Genomic DNA, 16,622 nt, shown 5'->3' with positions numbered 1-16,622 from the left:
CGTGGAAACACACTGCAACAATCCGAGAGCCGCTTGAGTGACACATGTGAATGGCTCGTGCCTTGCATTGTGCTCTCACAAGGCGTAGCTTGGAGTGGAGGCTCCATCGGCATTCCTTCAAGATCCCCACGACACGTGAGTTGCCATCTCGTGACCACATTTTTGGCACCGCTACCGGGGAGTTCAAGGTATACCATCGTCTCATCCCCGCACCCGTCGCCATATTCGTAACCCTCCAACGGGTGCCTTAATCTCATCCCCGCGACCGTTGTCCTACTGTATCTTGCCGATCGGCGCCTTAAGCTATCCCCGCGCCCATCTCACCATATGTGTAACCCGCCAACTGACACCTTGACCTCATCCTCGTGATCGTTGTCCTACTGTATCTCGCTGATCTAGATCTCCCATCGATCGGTGCCTTAAGCTATCCCCGCACCCATCGCCATATTTGTAACCCGCCAACCGAGGCCTTAAGCTCATCCCCATGCTTGTTGTCCTACTATATCCATCGTATCCCGTCGACCATCACCTTAAGCTATCCCCACGCCCGTCGCCATATTCGTAACCCATTGATCGGTGCCTTAATCTTATCCTAGCGATCGTTGCCATATTGCTATCTCCACGCTCGTGGCCATACCATTATCCCACGACCTCATCATCCCTCTGACCGTAGTCTTAGCTCATCCCCACCATGACCATGGGGATACCCATCCTATTCCACTGACACATGGCACTGCCCATCCCAACGACCATCGCCTTACCGCTATCCCTATGACCGTTACCAAAGTCCTATCCACACGTCGATCGAGATACCTTTGGGGTAGTCCAAAAAATACATAATTAAAGTTTCAGCGAGAGTCTTCCCTTTTAGAGGTCTTATAAATGCACTTGCGATCTGGAAGAATTTTGTCCAAGGAGCCGATGCCTGAGGACAGTGCTTCGAGCTATGCTCAGCCCACCTTTGGGCCCTTGTTGGGGATCGGTCTAAACCAGAAACTCGGTTCCTAGCTCCCACTCTATAATAGGACTCTGATACAAGACAGAGAGCTTGAATGAGGAGATGAAAGACCCCGCGGGTCTAAGGGCTTCCAATGCCCCCTTCATTAGTTTGGCACCCCCCAACTCTCCTACTCCTTCTATAGCATCCAGCTTAAGAGGTACAATCACCAACATGTTTGGATGTCTAGGCCGAACAGATTCGGAAAACATGGAGAACCCCTTCGCTAGCATGTCTGTGGGAAGGGGCACTCAGCAACAACCAGCGCCTGAACCGTAGAGACATGGACTGAAACCACCTTTGTGGACCCAAGGCCCACAACTTTTGCAAGGCACCCTTAGTGGAAACACATGGAGGATGAAGGCCCATGGATGAGGGACTTCATGGTACAAGACCCTAGCCGGGGAGATGTGAGAGGCTCCCAAGGAGGGGCATCTTATGAACTCCCAACCTTCCAGGTACCCCCGACCTTCGTTGGCTTTATGGCACCACAAGTTCCACCCTATCGTCTAATGAAAGGAACCTCCATGCCAATGCCTCGTGACCCACCCCCTCCAAGAGTCCGATCGTTCCCACCTGTAGCTATTGCTCCAATGAATGGAGGCCTTGGCGCGTCCGCCCCAATTCCAATACCAGTAACTCAATGGATGCCACCACCAGGGCCACGGCTTAAGGCCACCCCAACGTCCCGTTAGCCCACAATGGCACTGCCTCCACCAGCATCCCAAATGGTGCTATGAGATGAGGCAATGTGCATCCTAGTGAATGTGCTAGGAAGGGGGGCCACACTACTCCCGCCCGCACCAGTGTTTCCAACAGAGATCACGAATCCCTCAAGGAGTCGAACCCATAGCCATCTCCAAGTTGATGACCAAATTCCTTGGGAAAGGAGACTCGATCTCCCATGTGGAGAGATTTGAGAAAAAATGTAAAGCCTTTGGAGCTGCCGGAGATCTAGAAATGGCTAATGCGTTTGGTCTTGGTCTCGATGGCAAGGCAAGCCAATGGTATAGGGCTCTCACCCTGGAAGAAAAAGTCAACTGGGAGACGTTGAGAAAGCCTTCATTGTAGGACGTCCCTAGTGGACATAAATGGAGCACAATTAATCAGTTATATGAGGTGAAGTAGAATGACAAGGAATCCCTTCGGGATTACATAGCTAGAATCAAGCACCTCAATTCCCGCTGCGAACCATACTAGCAGACTCCCAACGGATGAGCGACGAGTGATTGTTGCCCTGCTTCCTCATTGGATTGGCAAACCTGAAGTTGCATGACCACGTGATGGTTATGAATCCTACCTCCTTTGAACTATGCAACAAGGTAGCTATCTGTATAAGTGATAATATGATGGACAAGGATAACTCAGATAAAATTCCCCCATCAGAATTATCACCATCTATCAAGTCTTCCAGTGTGGAGATGACCAAAAAGGAGATCAATGAGCCCAAGGTCTTGGATATGAGTGAGCTGGCCTCAAATTTGCTGAATCATTTAGGCCAACAATGGAGGTCAGGGACCTCCAAGGAGGCACCAAGCAACCCCCACTTGTTTCCATGGAGAGACAATGTCTGGTGTGGGATATGCAATGGCAACCATCCCCCCAATGAGTGGAATACAAGGATTGTATGGCCTGGAAGCACACATATATGAAAGGGGTGTCTGTTGAAGTTGTGCACAACACACGATACCCATGCTTGATGATGCTGCCAGGCTAGTACGTCAACGTCCCTACCCTATGAATCCCAAATACATGCTCATAGTGAGCGAGGAAATCTAAAAACTCATAGATGCGGGATTCATCTATGAGATCGAACATACCAACTGGGTATCACCCATCGTGATAGTCTTGAAGAAGAGGTGAAAGATTCGAGTATGTGTGGACTTGAAAAAAGTTAATGCTGCCACCAGGCGCGACCACTACCCCTTGCCATTCATGGAATATGTCCTCGAAAGGGTAGCCAAAAAGGAAGACTATAGCTTCCTAGAAGGATTCGTACAACCAAGTGTCCATCACTCCGCATGATTAACACAAAATAGCCTTGATCGCAGCAGCAGCCAAGTCTCAGCCAAGTGGGGTGTGTATGCGGCTAGAGTAATGATATTTGGTGTTGACCAACGCGCCTGCCACCTTCCAAGGGTTGATGATCATTGTCTTCAAGGAGTTCTTGAGGGAGTTCATGGAAGTCTTCTTGGATGACATATGCGTGAGCTTGACGTGGGATTTGGGAAGTTCGATTTTGCTCAGGGGGCGCCTGCCTTGATCGTTATTATTGTTGTTGAAATTGTTGCGATTAAAGAAATTGTTCCCCTCAATATCCCCATCATCGCGACGGCACTGTGGTGTGGAGGAGTCAAAGGGATTTCTTGAATTTTAGGGGGGGAATTGGGGTAGAGCATTGTCGGAGTAGTGGTTGCAATGGAGTTGTACACGGATTTGGTAAGCGTTGGTGTTGGAGGCGTTGGCCGGCGGAGCGCAGCTCCATGCAGGTGCAACAAGTGTCTCTACCGCAAGTGCGGGTGTTGATGTAATTGTGTTAGGAGGGTTAGAGATGTGTTAGTGTTGTAGGGACCGTCATGTTAATAATGTGCCTAGGATTATCCCACATGTGTAGGGAAATGTGCCCATGCAGATGGATCGTCAATCAGAGGTCACAATGGAAATATATAAGCGAATTAGTGCGAAAAGATGCCCACATGGGGATGCGAATTAACGAGTGCTAGAGATGCCAAAATGGTGTGCAATGGGCTATAAAAATTCCTTGTAGCATGGTGTTTGTGTGTGTGAAATCGTGGTTCAAACCATGCCTAGTTTGGGTAGCAAATGGGCGAGATAGGAAGTGTTAAAGTAGGGGTAAAATGGGGTCTTTTTGTGGGGGAGGGTTTCCTTGGCCTTAAGTATGGTGTGAATGGTCCTAATATGTAACGGGGTGGACTAACTAAACTAGGGAGGTTAGGCTAACTACTAGTTAGTCTAACTGTGTAACTCTCCTAACTAGCTGCCATTAGGTCAACTAACTATAGTTAGGCCACTAACTGGAGTATAGTTAGTCTAACCTAACTAGCTAAACTGAGGTTTCCCTAATCTAACTAGAGCCTATCTAACTTAACCTAGGTTAGTCTAACCTAACCCCAGATAAACCTAGGTTAGGGTTATAATTTTTTTTTGTTAAAAAAAAAACGACCAGGGGAGGGTGGCATCGGTTGGCAGTGCCTGAGTGGGGGGGTGGAAGATATAGGAGGGGGGTGGGTCATCGAAGGAGGGGGGGCTTTTGCAGGAGAGGTTCTCGGGAGGGAGGGAGGCGTGGGAGGGAGGGGGCTTGGTAGAGGAGGCCTAGAGGGCGAGGGAGGCGGGTGTTGGATGGGTGCCATCGCTGAGCGAGTGTCACCGCCTGGCTGGTTGCCGCTACTGCTGGCGGTTGGTTGCATCGCTGCTGCTCTATGCAGAAGGGCATTAAGCCCTTCTTTAGTTAGGGCTTCAGGCCTTAGTTAGTAGGGTAGGGAGAGTAGGTTGGGCGGCTAGGGAGAGAAAGGGGGGGGTGGGGAGAAAAGAGAGAGGGGGGGAAGAGAGAGAGAGAGAGAGAGAGAGAGAGAGAGAGGTGGGGAGGTGGAGGGAAGGGGGGGGTTAGTGTGTGTGGAGGGGGAGAGGGTGAAGGGGGGGGTGGCGGGGGGGGTGGAGGGGGTGAAGGGGGGGTGGGGGTGAAGGAGGGGTGGAGGGGGGGAGTGGTGGAGAGGGGGGTGGGGGGTGGAGAGGGGGTGGTGGAGAAGGGGGGGGGGGCTGGGGAAGGAAAAGGGGGGGGGGGTGGAGAGGATGGAGGGGGTGGGGGGGGGTGGAGGAAACTTGACGGACGGAAAACTTTGACCAAAATCCAAAGAGAGGAAGAGATGGTCACCTGAATGCTCTCCAAGTTTTTCTCGATGTACCAAGATTGTTGAGGGCGAATGGACGGTGGGTGGATGGCTAGGCTATTGCTACGAGAAGGGCTCGAAATAACTCACCGTGTGAGGATGGGAGTAGGGTGGTGGTCGATGGAGAGGGAGGAGTGTCTTGCGTAGGGCTTGGAATGGGGAAGAGGATGGAGGCTTGATGTGAAAGAAGAAGAATGAGAGGGTGGAGTGGGTTTTTATAGGAATGGGTGTAGGGTTAGGGTCAAACCCTAAACTCTTCCCGAACCATAACTTTTCATGGTAAGCTCAGATCGCTCTTCTGTAAAAAGGTGAAATGATCAAAATTGCAAGCTCTACATATTTGTGTCCATTACCTAGCCTGATTTGTTTTTCAAGTGGATTATTTTTAACAAATAAAGAAAATCTCTTAAGGTAGTAACCCAAGGTTGATGCTTGGGGTTGATATGTTTGGCTAGAGTTCTCCTTGCCCTTGAGTGTTATGTTTGTGAAAGTTCGTAGTAGTTTATTTTTTACACATACTTGCATATGTTTACTCGTTACTTGAGACACTAGTCTCTCCGGCAGTAGCAGTGCCAAATGTTGGCTCTTTCCCATGGCTTCCACAGGAAGAGCAGGGTATTCTCAGTATGGAGGGTTTCGAGGCTTTTTGTCACAACACAGTATTCAGAATTTTTGGAAATTTTCTCTTGTTTTGGACTTTTTTCCCAAACCAATCACCTCCACTTGATATTGACCTACTAGACTCAAAAAAGGGCTTTTTTACAACACTATATATATCTATCTCTGCAAATTATGATATGTGGAAGCAAAGGTGCAGTATAGTGAGCGGGAAAGTGAATGTGAGGGGGCCACATGTGACACACCCCTTAATATGTGGCCACATAGGGCTTGATCCTTACATGTCCACCTAATGCTTGAGCCTTCTATTACTAGCTAATTTTTAGTTATTTTTTAAGTTCTAATTAATTCTTTAATTATTCATTTTTATCACTTTTTGTTAATTCTTTAATTATTAATTACTTTTATTACTAACTAGTTTTTTGATTAATTAATAATTAATTTCTTAATTTAAACTTAATTATTAATAGATAGAATTCAAGAGTTGTTCATATCAACATATAGGTGGTGTAAAGATACACCATTTTGGAAAATGATGTATAAGATCACCGAGAGGGGATTGCCACATAGGGACATATCTGCTCTTATGCTTCGGAATCTCTTTCTGAGTCATCAGACTCTGTTACTGCATCTTTAGTCGGATCAAGTCTACCCAAACAATGTTTGAAATGTGCGAGACTGCTATAAGGGATCGTGATACTTTTCTCCACATCATACCCATGCTTCTTTTTAAGATTTCGAGTCCTTAATTTCCAACAATGGATGATGCTACTCACCTCCGCTTCAGCCAAGCCCTCTTTATTTGGAACCCATTCCCGTTTTTTTTCCAAACAACCCTCATAAAGCTGTTTCACGGTATACCTCTTTGGGAGATTTTTTAATGGTTTGGGTTCATACCATAATGTTGTGAATGTGCTAGGGATTCCCATTTCATCCCTTGCTATTCGTGCAACCTTGCAACCCAAATTGGTCCCCCTTGGTCATCCAACTCTAATTCTGGATTTGGATCTACTGCACAAACGGCAACAAAAAGTCTCAGGGGGTCCACCTTACATAAGCCAGCTATACAACGTGCGTTCGAAAGGTATTTAAAAAACCCCTTTGTAACCACATTTTATCTATTTATATACCCCTACTATGAATTTTTGGATCAATAATTATATCCCTTCAATAAATTTAAAATTTGAGAAGCCTATATTTTTTGCCCTCCTCTTGTACATTTTAGTGTAAGTTGAAACAGACCCTACTTTTGAGAAATTATATTGTATAATTGAATAAAACCATTTAATTTGTATGTCGCAGAGATGCATGCTTTACACCCATACTTGTACCTAATAGAATGTATTTTCAACTTTTGCTCTTTTCAATTCCCAAAATCTCATGTATTTACTCCACCTTATCCAATTTTGTTTCCCTTGCATGCTCCCAAACTGTCACTACCTACTAGATATTTGCATGAAGTAACTTGCAGTGAACTATGAATAAAATGGCACAAACTTATAAGAAGATGGCCCAAACTTTAACCTTTTGTTGATCTAATGGGAGTTTTTATATTAAATATGATGCATGTAGTAGCACTATGTTGATGTAGTGCAAGTGTTCATATTCAATATGATGCATGCACTAGCATCATGATGCCTATATGCCACTTTTTATATTAGGAAAAGATAGTGTTTATCATCTCATCATAAAGGCATCCAACTTAATCATGTTAAGTGCATAAAGTTATTAAGCTTATTATCACTCAATCCATATCTTTTTCTCAATTTATGTCGCTTTACTTTTCTTTAAGTTACATGCTTTCATATTTATGTATTTGCATCACTTTTTTCTAAATTTTTTAATATCCTAACTTCCAAATCATATGCTAGATGCATATGATATAAAAGGAAAATTTGTAGAACGTTGAAATATTATAGCTTCTTTATTGAATTTAGATCTTAATTATTAATGTATCTGACAATTTTTCAATTTCGAGAGCACCCTTTATTCCATTTCTACTATATTTCAATTCAAACTTTTGAAGGACCCATGCTTCCCCTCACAATTTTGAGACCATATGTAAAATAAAATAATGAGCTATTTTGGCAGATAGAATTGGAATGCGTGGATCTTTAAGGGAAGCCATAGACCACCTGTACATTGGATGCATAGTTTCTTGGATATAGTCTATTCTTCCTTTAGTAGTCCTTTAGAGTTTTATAATCCATCTTTTGCTGCACAATATGGAATTTCACACGAAGGTTTAGTTAGAGGTTTGGGATGTTTCAAGCTTCTCGATGAGATCCATATCACACTTGCATTGATTGCACAATTTGGTAGATAAATTCTAGTTTGTAGATGCTTAATTTGATATTTAGACTCTAGCACACAACCGAGGGTCACAAGCTATAGCCAAATTTCATCAAAAGTACCAAATGAAAAGGTAGAGTTGGATCCAAAGCACAAGTATATTGATATCTAAACATAGATACAAGTTACAACCAAGACTTGTCATCAAGAGTTTAATCAAAACCTTAGACTTAGATGTGGCAAAAAATCAGCTAGAGATAGCTAGACTAAAGGTTGTTACACAGACTTCTCCTCCTCATTGATGGATCCTTGAATGACCTCAGCTGGATAACATGGAGGATGTGGAATTGTCTTGTTTATAGTGTAAAGATTATAGCCAAGGGAGGGCCCTAAAACAAGCCACTTGGCTTCCAAATTTGACCCTCCATCCAGTATTTCCCTGTTTATTCACCAACAAGAATCAAGAATTTTGCATGATTAATGTAAGTAGATAAAGCTAGAAAACGTTTGCACTCAAGTTTATCTAAATTACTTGACTTACAAAAAATATAGAATTATATCTCAAGAAAATTTTGTATTCAAGTTTATCTTTAGGTATTTGACTTACAAAAAATGTAGAATTTTGCCTCAAGAACTAGCCTAACTCCTTATGCGATACATGTGACGTATCAGTATCTGAAACCAAAATTAGCCAAGGATGATCCTTAGATGATCTAGCTCATTATAAGACATTTTGGAAAGTTTCACCTTGCATGAAAAATGCAAAGTAAACTAACCTAGCACTTTTCAAGAAGTCATTAAAAACTTTGTAGTCATTCTCATTTAGCTGGTACTTGTCTGTTCTTACAATATATGTCAAATTTGCTAATGCAATAATTGTTTCAATGTCCACAATGTTTAAGTCTATCAAATCATAAGTGAACATTTGTGCTCCTTTTGCCCTTTGATACCATCCAAGCTGAACTTCCAAACCTTGGGGCCTATATGCTAAATCAAAGCCATGCTTATAATCCACGTACCTCCCTCCGACTTTCTTCCTCATCTTTTGAACTCTTCCTAAGTGCCATGTACCATGAGTTGCATCCATCTTCCTCGTGATTGTAGCTTTGCCATTTCTTTTCATGTGTTGATTTCCTTTTCCTTTTGTGTCATTATGAAAGTATACAGCACAGTCACAACCTATGCCAAATAAATTTCCATTTGATGATTGTGCTTTTGCTTCATGGTTGAAGTAAGCACCTTGCTTTATCCTTGTGAGTCTATCTTTTGACAAGGTTGGACATCCATTGAATCGGCTCACCAATGTTGACTTGAAAATAAACTTTTCGTCCACCTCTACAATGGGGCTAATGTTTTTCTTAGGGGGTGTGTTTCTTGTTTCCTTCAAAATGTCATCAATTTCATGTCTAATCTCACTAAGTGCAATAACCTCTTCACTTTCATTGCTATTCTCATCCATAGGTTCTTCTTCACCACATGGCTCCACAAAGTCATCATTCTCATCAGCTTCTCCCATTTCAGCATCTAGCTTACACCATGTAGACCCTGCATCCAGCCAAGGTTGAAACCACCATTTCAAGTCTTCAGCCTTGCTAAGTTTCAAATCCAAAGACTCGCATAGTATGTGAGCTTGTTGTAAGCCCTCCTTCAATGCATCAATCATCTTTTCATTAGAAGAAACACTCTCATAGTCACCTAGATTTTCTTCAATCATCCCTTCTTGTTTGTTCAAATGTTTCCATACATGCTCTTGCTTTTTATGAGCCCTAGAGAAAGTTAGACCATTTTAAGCACACTCGTGGATGGCAGTTCTATTCAAGCTACCAATGTTATGTAGAAGATCTCCAAAATCAAATGATCTTTCTTGCCCAATCATGCCTCCAACTTTACTAAAATAGATTTTAGCAGCATCAGAACCGGTAAGATGTAGTGGACACTTTAGATTAGGATAAAAATCTCGAAACATCTTTATGAGCAATACATCAAAATGACAAGAAAGTATGCAGTCTGTATAAGCCTCCTTACTGATGAAATTTTTCTTCAAGGTGTAGGTTGGATGGTGATGAATCCATAGTCGCCAAATTTTGAAAAAGAAAACTACCTTGGCTGCAAGCACCACACGCTCCTTCAAGATCAAATATGGTGACAAGAAAATATCAATATAATCAGCAACAATCATCAAATAGGCCTCAGTCCCCTTCATACTTCTTTCTTTTTTTTGTAGTTTTCTCAAACATTTTTGTACTTGTCTACTTGCAATCCTTTGAGTTGCTCCCCAATTTTGTCGATCATTCCTTTAAATATCTCCATCTTGTGGGGGTTAAAGGTCACTGTGCCTTAACCCCGGTTATGTACAATACTCAAACACATATATAAATGAATGAAAAAGAAGATTAGGGTGGTTCTGCACCCACCAAAACTTGTGTGGCTCTCTGTCTCCCTCTCTCTCTCTCTCCTTCTTCCGTTCTTGCTTCCGTTGAGAGCACTCTCAACTGGTATCAGAGCCCGGGTGATCTAGCTAAGCGTGCGTGAATGCTTGGAAGCTCAGTAGCTCTGTGGGAGGAAGGAGAAGCTTTGTGGGTGACTTTACTTGCATCCGAGTGTGCAGAGACCTTGGAGGAACCTTTGGAAAAGTCACTTTGGCTTTGCGAAGTGGTTTTGAGAGCCTGTTAAGAGCTTTCAAAGAAAAAGTCGTTTTTTGAGCTTTTTCCTATTCCGTTCGATGACAGAGACTCCGTATTGACTTGCAGAGGCAACTATTGCTTGCTTTTGGTATCCACATTACTTCAGGAGCTTGGAAACACCTTCATTCTTGAATCCGGGATCATTTCATTGGATTTCTGGCTCTCTGTGTCAGTTTCTGCGTTTTTTGCCCGGGTGTTGGAACTCAAGTTTGGAGCAACCATTTATAGATCTGTCAGTTCCGGTGGACTCAGGAGGTCCTAAAACTCCTATGTTGCTCATCATTCGCACTCCGGTGGAGTTTACAAACAGCTCTGTTTCCAAAAACGTTTTTCAGTCCGTGTGTTGGACCCAGTGATTGAGACCACGGTTTCCAAAACCGTCTGTCCCATTGCGTTTCGGATGCCCAAAAACCCCTACCTGTCAGTTCTTGCGCGATTTGGTGGAGGATTTTCAGAGTTATAGATCTCTGTGTATTCGGTTTCGTCTCTCTGTTATGCATTTTTCATTCTAAGGTTTTGAAACCTTAGATTTATGCCACATGGCAGTGGATAAGTGTTGACTCCCATTTCTTACTCATCGGTTGGGATTTTGGAGTTTTGGCAGAAGAGAGATATTTGCAGATTTTCTTGCTGATTTCGATTATGCAATGGTGCCCATGTTTTGAGGCATCTCAGGTTCTATTTTCAGTAGCGTTCATTACCGTGGGACTATGATTTCTTGAGCATACCTTATGCAGATCACTCTGGTTGCAGTTTGAGCAGTGTGCGCTCATTCGTGGTGTGCATTAGGTTGCAGTGGATGATTTATAGGCCATTTGGATGCATTGCGGTCCTTATTGGATGCGTTGATAGGCCCAAATTGCCTTGTGGGATGCTATTTTTATGGACGCTTTGCACATGGATGCTATTTTAAGCTGAGGGACAGCTTTGACACATTGCAGGTGATGCACTGATAGTGCTATGCTCTCTTGAATGAGATATTATTGATGCATATGCCCGTGGACGGTGTTTATGCTTGAGTCATTTGGCACTTATTGGCATTTTCTTTTGGGCCAGATTTGCTCATATGGATGCATAGTATATGCACATGAGTCAGATGCATCTTTTGATGCTTTGAGCTTTGAATTTTGGTGATATTTCACTCTATTGTGGCATACACATTTGGGTGCACCTAGTATTTGGTGTGATTCTCTCTTGCAGGCACTAGCATTTGGGATTTTGTTTCATTTGCATCATGGCATCCTCTTCCACGTCTGAAAAGGAGTTTTTCAGCATTAAAAAGTTTGATGGGATAAACTTTTCTTTGTCAAAAGAACAAATAAGGGATGTGCTTATTCAAAAGAAGCAGATTAAACCCTTGGCAGGGATTGAAGCTAAGCCTGCAAATATGTCTGAGGATGATTGGAATGAGTTGGATGCATTAGCAAAGTCTACTATTAGACTTCATCTTGCAGAGTCAGTTTATTTCACAGTAGTAAATGAGCAAACTACGGAAGATTTGTGGGAGAAACTGTGTGCCACTTATGAGAAGGAAACTGCCTCTAATAAAGTTTACCTCATGAAGAGGTTGTTTGAGTTGCAGATGAAGGAAGGGGTCTCCATTGCTTCTCACTTGAATGAATTCAATATTATTTTCAGCCAGCTTCAGGCTCAGAAAATGAATTTTGATGCGGAGACTAAGGCAATATTTCTCTTATGTTCATTGCCATCCTCATGGGATACCTTCCGTACAGCTGTCAGTAACTTTGCACCTGGTGGAGTATTGAAATTTGATGATGTTGTGGGTAGCTTGTTGGCAGAGGAGATTAGACGGAAGTCTATGGATGGCAACAAGCAGGATGCAGCCTTAAATGTGCAAAGGGGTAGATCACAGCTCAGGGGGAAGTCCCAAGAAAGAGGGAAGTCTCGTAGCAAGTCCAGGGCACGAAACATTGAGTGTTACCACTGTGGCAAGAAGGGCCATATGAAAAAGGATTGCTACAAGCTGAAGAGAGAGCAAAAGGATAAGAAAAAGAATGCAAATTGGGGTGCATATCAAAAGGAAGAGAGTCCAAGGGAGGACAAAGGAAAAGTGAAGATCGAGGAGATCAATGCAGTCACACATGATAGTGACAATGATGTTCTCTTCATGTCTACTTTATCTGCAGAGTTGCTTACCACTTCAGATGATGCATATTCCCAAGATTGGATTTTGGATTCTGGTGCTTCATTCCATGTTACTCCCCATAGGGAATGATTCTCCACTTATGATAGTGGAAAGACAGGTTGTGTGCATCTTGGAAATGACTATGCATGTGACATAGTGGGAGCAGGTGACGTAAAGTTTTCTTTTCCAAATGGGTCTGCATTTGTTTTGAAACATGTGAGACATGTGCCTAAGCTGACCAAGAGTCTTATTTCAGTGGGTCAGCTAGATGATGCTGGTTTTCACACCACTTTTGGCTTTCAAAGTTGGAAAATTCAGAAGGGCTCTATGCTTTTGGCCAGGGGTGCCAAGTGTGGGACTTTGTATCCCTTACATGTATCAGGGGTATTTGATCATGTTGTTGCAATAACCGAGCAGCCAAGCACTTCTTTGTGGCATTGCAGGTTGGGGCACATGATCCAGAATGGAATGAAACTCTTATGCCATTTGGGTTATGTACCGCATTTGAGTTTCTCTGATTTTGAATTTTGTGAGCACTGTCTCTATGGGAAGCAGACTAGATCAGCCCATAAAAGAAGGGGAAAGAAAGAGTTTGAAAAGCTTGATTTGGTGCATTCAGATGTATGCGGTCCCATGCCTACACGGTCATTAGGCGGGGCTGAATACTATGTGACATTCATTGATGATGCAACTAGGAAAGTGTGGGCTTATGCTATAGCTCGGAAGAGTGATGTGTTCCAGATATTTCAGAAATGGCTGGCCTTGGTTGAGAATCAGTCAAGTAGAACGCTTAAATGCCTACGGACTGACAATGGTGGAGAGTATCTCTCTCATGACTTTCAGCATTTCTGTGATACACGTGGGATTAAGAGGGAGCTCACATCCCCTCGTACTCCAAAGCAAAATCCAGTTGTAGAAAAGATGAACCGTACCATTCAAGAAAGTTGCAATGCATGCTTTCCAATGCAAGCCTTTCTGGTGGTTTTTGGGCTGAGGCAATGAAGATTGCAGTGCATGTGATCAATAGATCACCTAGTAAGAGTTTGGATGGTGGTATTCCTGAAGAGGCATGGAGTGGCAAGAAGCCCTCTTACTCTCATTTGCGTATATTTGGGTGTGAGGCATATGCACATGTGCCAAAAGAGCTTCGAAAGAAGCTAGATCCTAAGTCTAGGAAATGCATCTTTCTGGGTTATGGTGAAAGTGGAGAGATGGGCTATCGTCTCTGGGATCCAGAAGCAAAGAAGATCATACGCAGCCATGATGTGGTCTTCAATGAGAAGAAGATGCATAAGGCACCCATGAGGGATGTGGAAATGAGGAGAATCACTTTCCAGGATGTGAATCCACCTGCATATGTTGATAGACAGCAAGCTGTCCATGCACCAAATGTACAAGAAATGGTACCACCAAGTACTCCCACAGGTATACAATCAAGGGTAGATGATGGATCATCTATTGGTGGAAATGATGAGCCAAATGTGACTGATATGCAAGTGGGACAGCAAGCTGAAATGCCCTTGAGAAGATCATCTAGAGTGTCTAGACCGCCTGATAGGTTTGTTCCAGGGGTAGACTATGTGATGCTTACTGATTGCAGGGAGCCTTCTTGCTACAAAGAGGCTATGATGCGTGAGGATAAATGCAAGTGGGAGTATGCTATGCAATCAGAGATGAGTTCACTTATGAAGAATAAGACTTGGGACTTGGTTTCTTTGCCACATGGAAAGAAAGCATTGCCATGTAAATGGGTCTACAAAATGAAGGTCACAGGTGATGATGTGCCTAGGTACAAGGCCCGTTTGGTTGCTAAAGGGTTCAAGCAAGAGAAGGGTGTGGACTTTGATGAGATATTCTCTCCAGTTGTGAAGATGACCACACTTAGATGCATGCTTGGACTAGTGGCATCAGAGGATATGGAGCTTATGCAGATGGATGTCAAGACAGCTTTCTTGCATGGGGATTTGCATGAGGAAATTTACATGGTGCAACCGGAAGGCTTTGAAGAAAAGGGCAAAGAGGATTTAGTTTGCAAGCTGAAGAAGAGTCTCTATGGTCTTAAGCAAGCGCCTAGAGAATGATATCAGAAGTTTGATGCTTTCATTCGATCCCAGGGTTTTAGAAGGAGTGAAATTGATCACTGCCTCTACACTAAAAGGGCTAAGGATAATAGCCTGATAATCCTGGCACTATATGTGGATGATATGCTATTGGCTAGCAAGAATACTTATGAGCTAGATGCATTAAAGGCCAAGTTGCATGAGGCCTTTGATATGAAGGATTTGGGACTTGCAGGTCATATTCTTGGTATGCGCATCACGCGTGATCGGAGTAGGAAACTCCTTTGGCTTTCACAAAAAGAGTATGTTACAAAAGTATTGCAGCGTTTCAATATGGAGGGGGGGAAGGCAGTGAGTACTCCATTGCCTCCATATGTGAAACTGAGTCATACAGATAGTCCCAAATCAGAAGAGGAGAGGGCCATGATGGCTAAGGTTCCTTATGCATCAGCGGTTGGGAGTCTTATGTATGCTATGATAGCTACTAGACCAGACATTGCATTTGCAGTGGGAGTTGTTAGTAGGTATATGGCTAATCCAGGAAAGAGGCATTGGGAGGCAGTTAAGTGCATCATGAGGTACATGAAGGGTACCAAGGAGATGTGCATTTGCTTTGGTAAAGGAGACATGGTGTACTTGGGTACACAGATTCAGACTATGCAGGGCATGTGGATAGTAGGAGATCCACTTCTGGTTATGTGTTCACCTTTGCAAGTGGTGCAGTGTCGTGGATGTCTCGTGCACAGAAGTGCATTGCTTTGTCTACCACAGAGGCTGAGTATGTTGCAGCCACAGAGGGTTGCAAGGAGGCTATATGGCTTGATCGGCTAGTGGGAGATTTGGGGATTCATACAGGTGTACCGACATTGCATAGTGATTCCATGAGTGCTATTCAGCTAGCACGGAATCCGGTCTTTCATGCAAAGACCAAACACATTGAGGTCAGGTACCATTTCATTAGGGAGGTACTTGAGGACAAGCGCATAGAGCTTGTCAAGGTTCATACAGATGATAACCCTGCAGATATGCTGATGAAGAGTCTACCTAGTCAGCGGTTTGAGTATTGTCGTGTATTGATGGGCATTGGATAGTATGCTCACTGGTTGTTCTCCCTTAAAGGCACATTGTTCTTTAAGTAGGAGGTTGTGGGGGTTAAAGGTCAGTGTGCCTTAACCCCGGTTATGTACAATACTCAAACACATATATAAATGAATGAAAAAGAAGATTAGGGTGGTTCTGCACCCACCAAAACTTGTGTGGCTCTCCGTCTCCCTCTCTCTCTCTCTCTCTCCTTCTTCCGTTCTTGCTTCCGTTGAGAGCACTCTCACATCTCGTACCTTGTGCTCCTCAATTGAAAAAGAATTGTAAATAATAGATACATGATTTAGTGTGATCCAAACACATCCAATTGCTAGTTGTCGAGTAGGACTATCAAGTGGGCTTGTTTCTTTCCATAGTGTACAAAGTCTTGATCATGAAGGCCATACACATTTCCTCCTACAATTTTTGCTCTCAAATTCCATCCACACCAATTGATAGCAAAAGGTTGTTCGCTTTTCTCCAAATAGTCTTCAAGCATCAACTTTCGTTTTCTACTATCTCCATTTGCAGCATGTCCAATTATGGGTCCAACTTTATCTTTCAGGTTTGCATTCCACATGGTCTCCAAAAGATTCCATTGGTTCCTTACAAAATCACTATCAAAATGATTGCATGTGTAATTTACGTGGCAAAAGGCATTGCTCATCTTCTTCCATATCTTCAACTTTAGTGGACTCTCTAGCAAATGCATAATCTTTGCTTGACTCAATTTGTTATGACCAAAATAGATCTGAGTATTCTATGCTCGGTAAATTTTCTTGCTCTTTTAGATATTTGAGAAGAGATTCATTTGCCATGATTATCTCCATATTTTTC

General features: G+C 43.2%; 1 pseudogene; it reads right to left on the bottom strand.

Moving 5' to 3' along the window:
• Window positions 1-8,536: 8,536 nt before the first annotated feature.
• On the bottom strand, window positions 8,537-16,365 carry LOC147904994 (uncharacterized; annotated as a pseudogene).
• Window positions 16,366-16,622: the final 257 nt, after the last annotated feature.

Source organism: Dipteris shenzhenensis, chromosome 2 (assembly GCF_047967505.1).
Source record: "Dipteris shenzhenensis isolate YYH24624 ecotype China chromosome 2, Dip_SZ_1.0, whole genome shotgun sequence".
Classification (NCBI taxonomy): domain Eukaryota; kingdom Viridiplantae; phylum Streptophyta; class Polypodiopsida; order Gleicheniales; family Dipteridaceae; genus Dipteris; species Dipteris shenzhenensis.
Note: the sequence above shows the minus strand (reverse complement) of the source record. Positions and strands in the feature narration are given on the sequence as shown.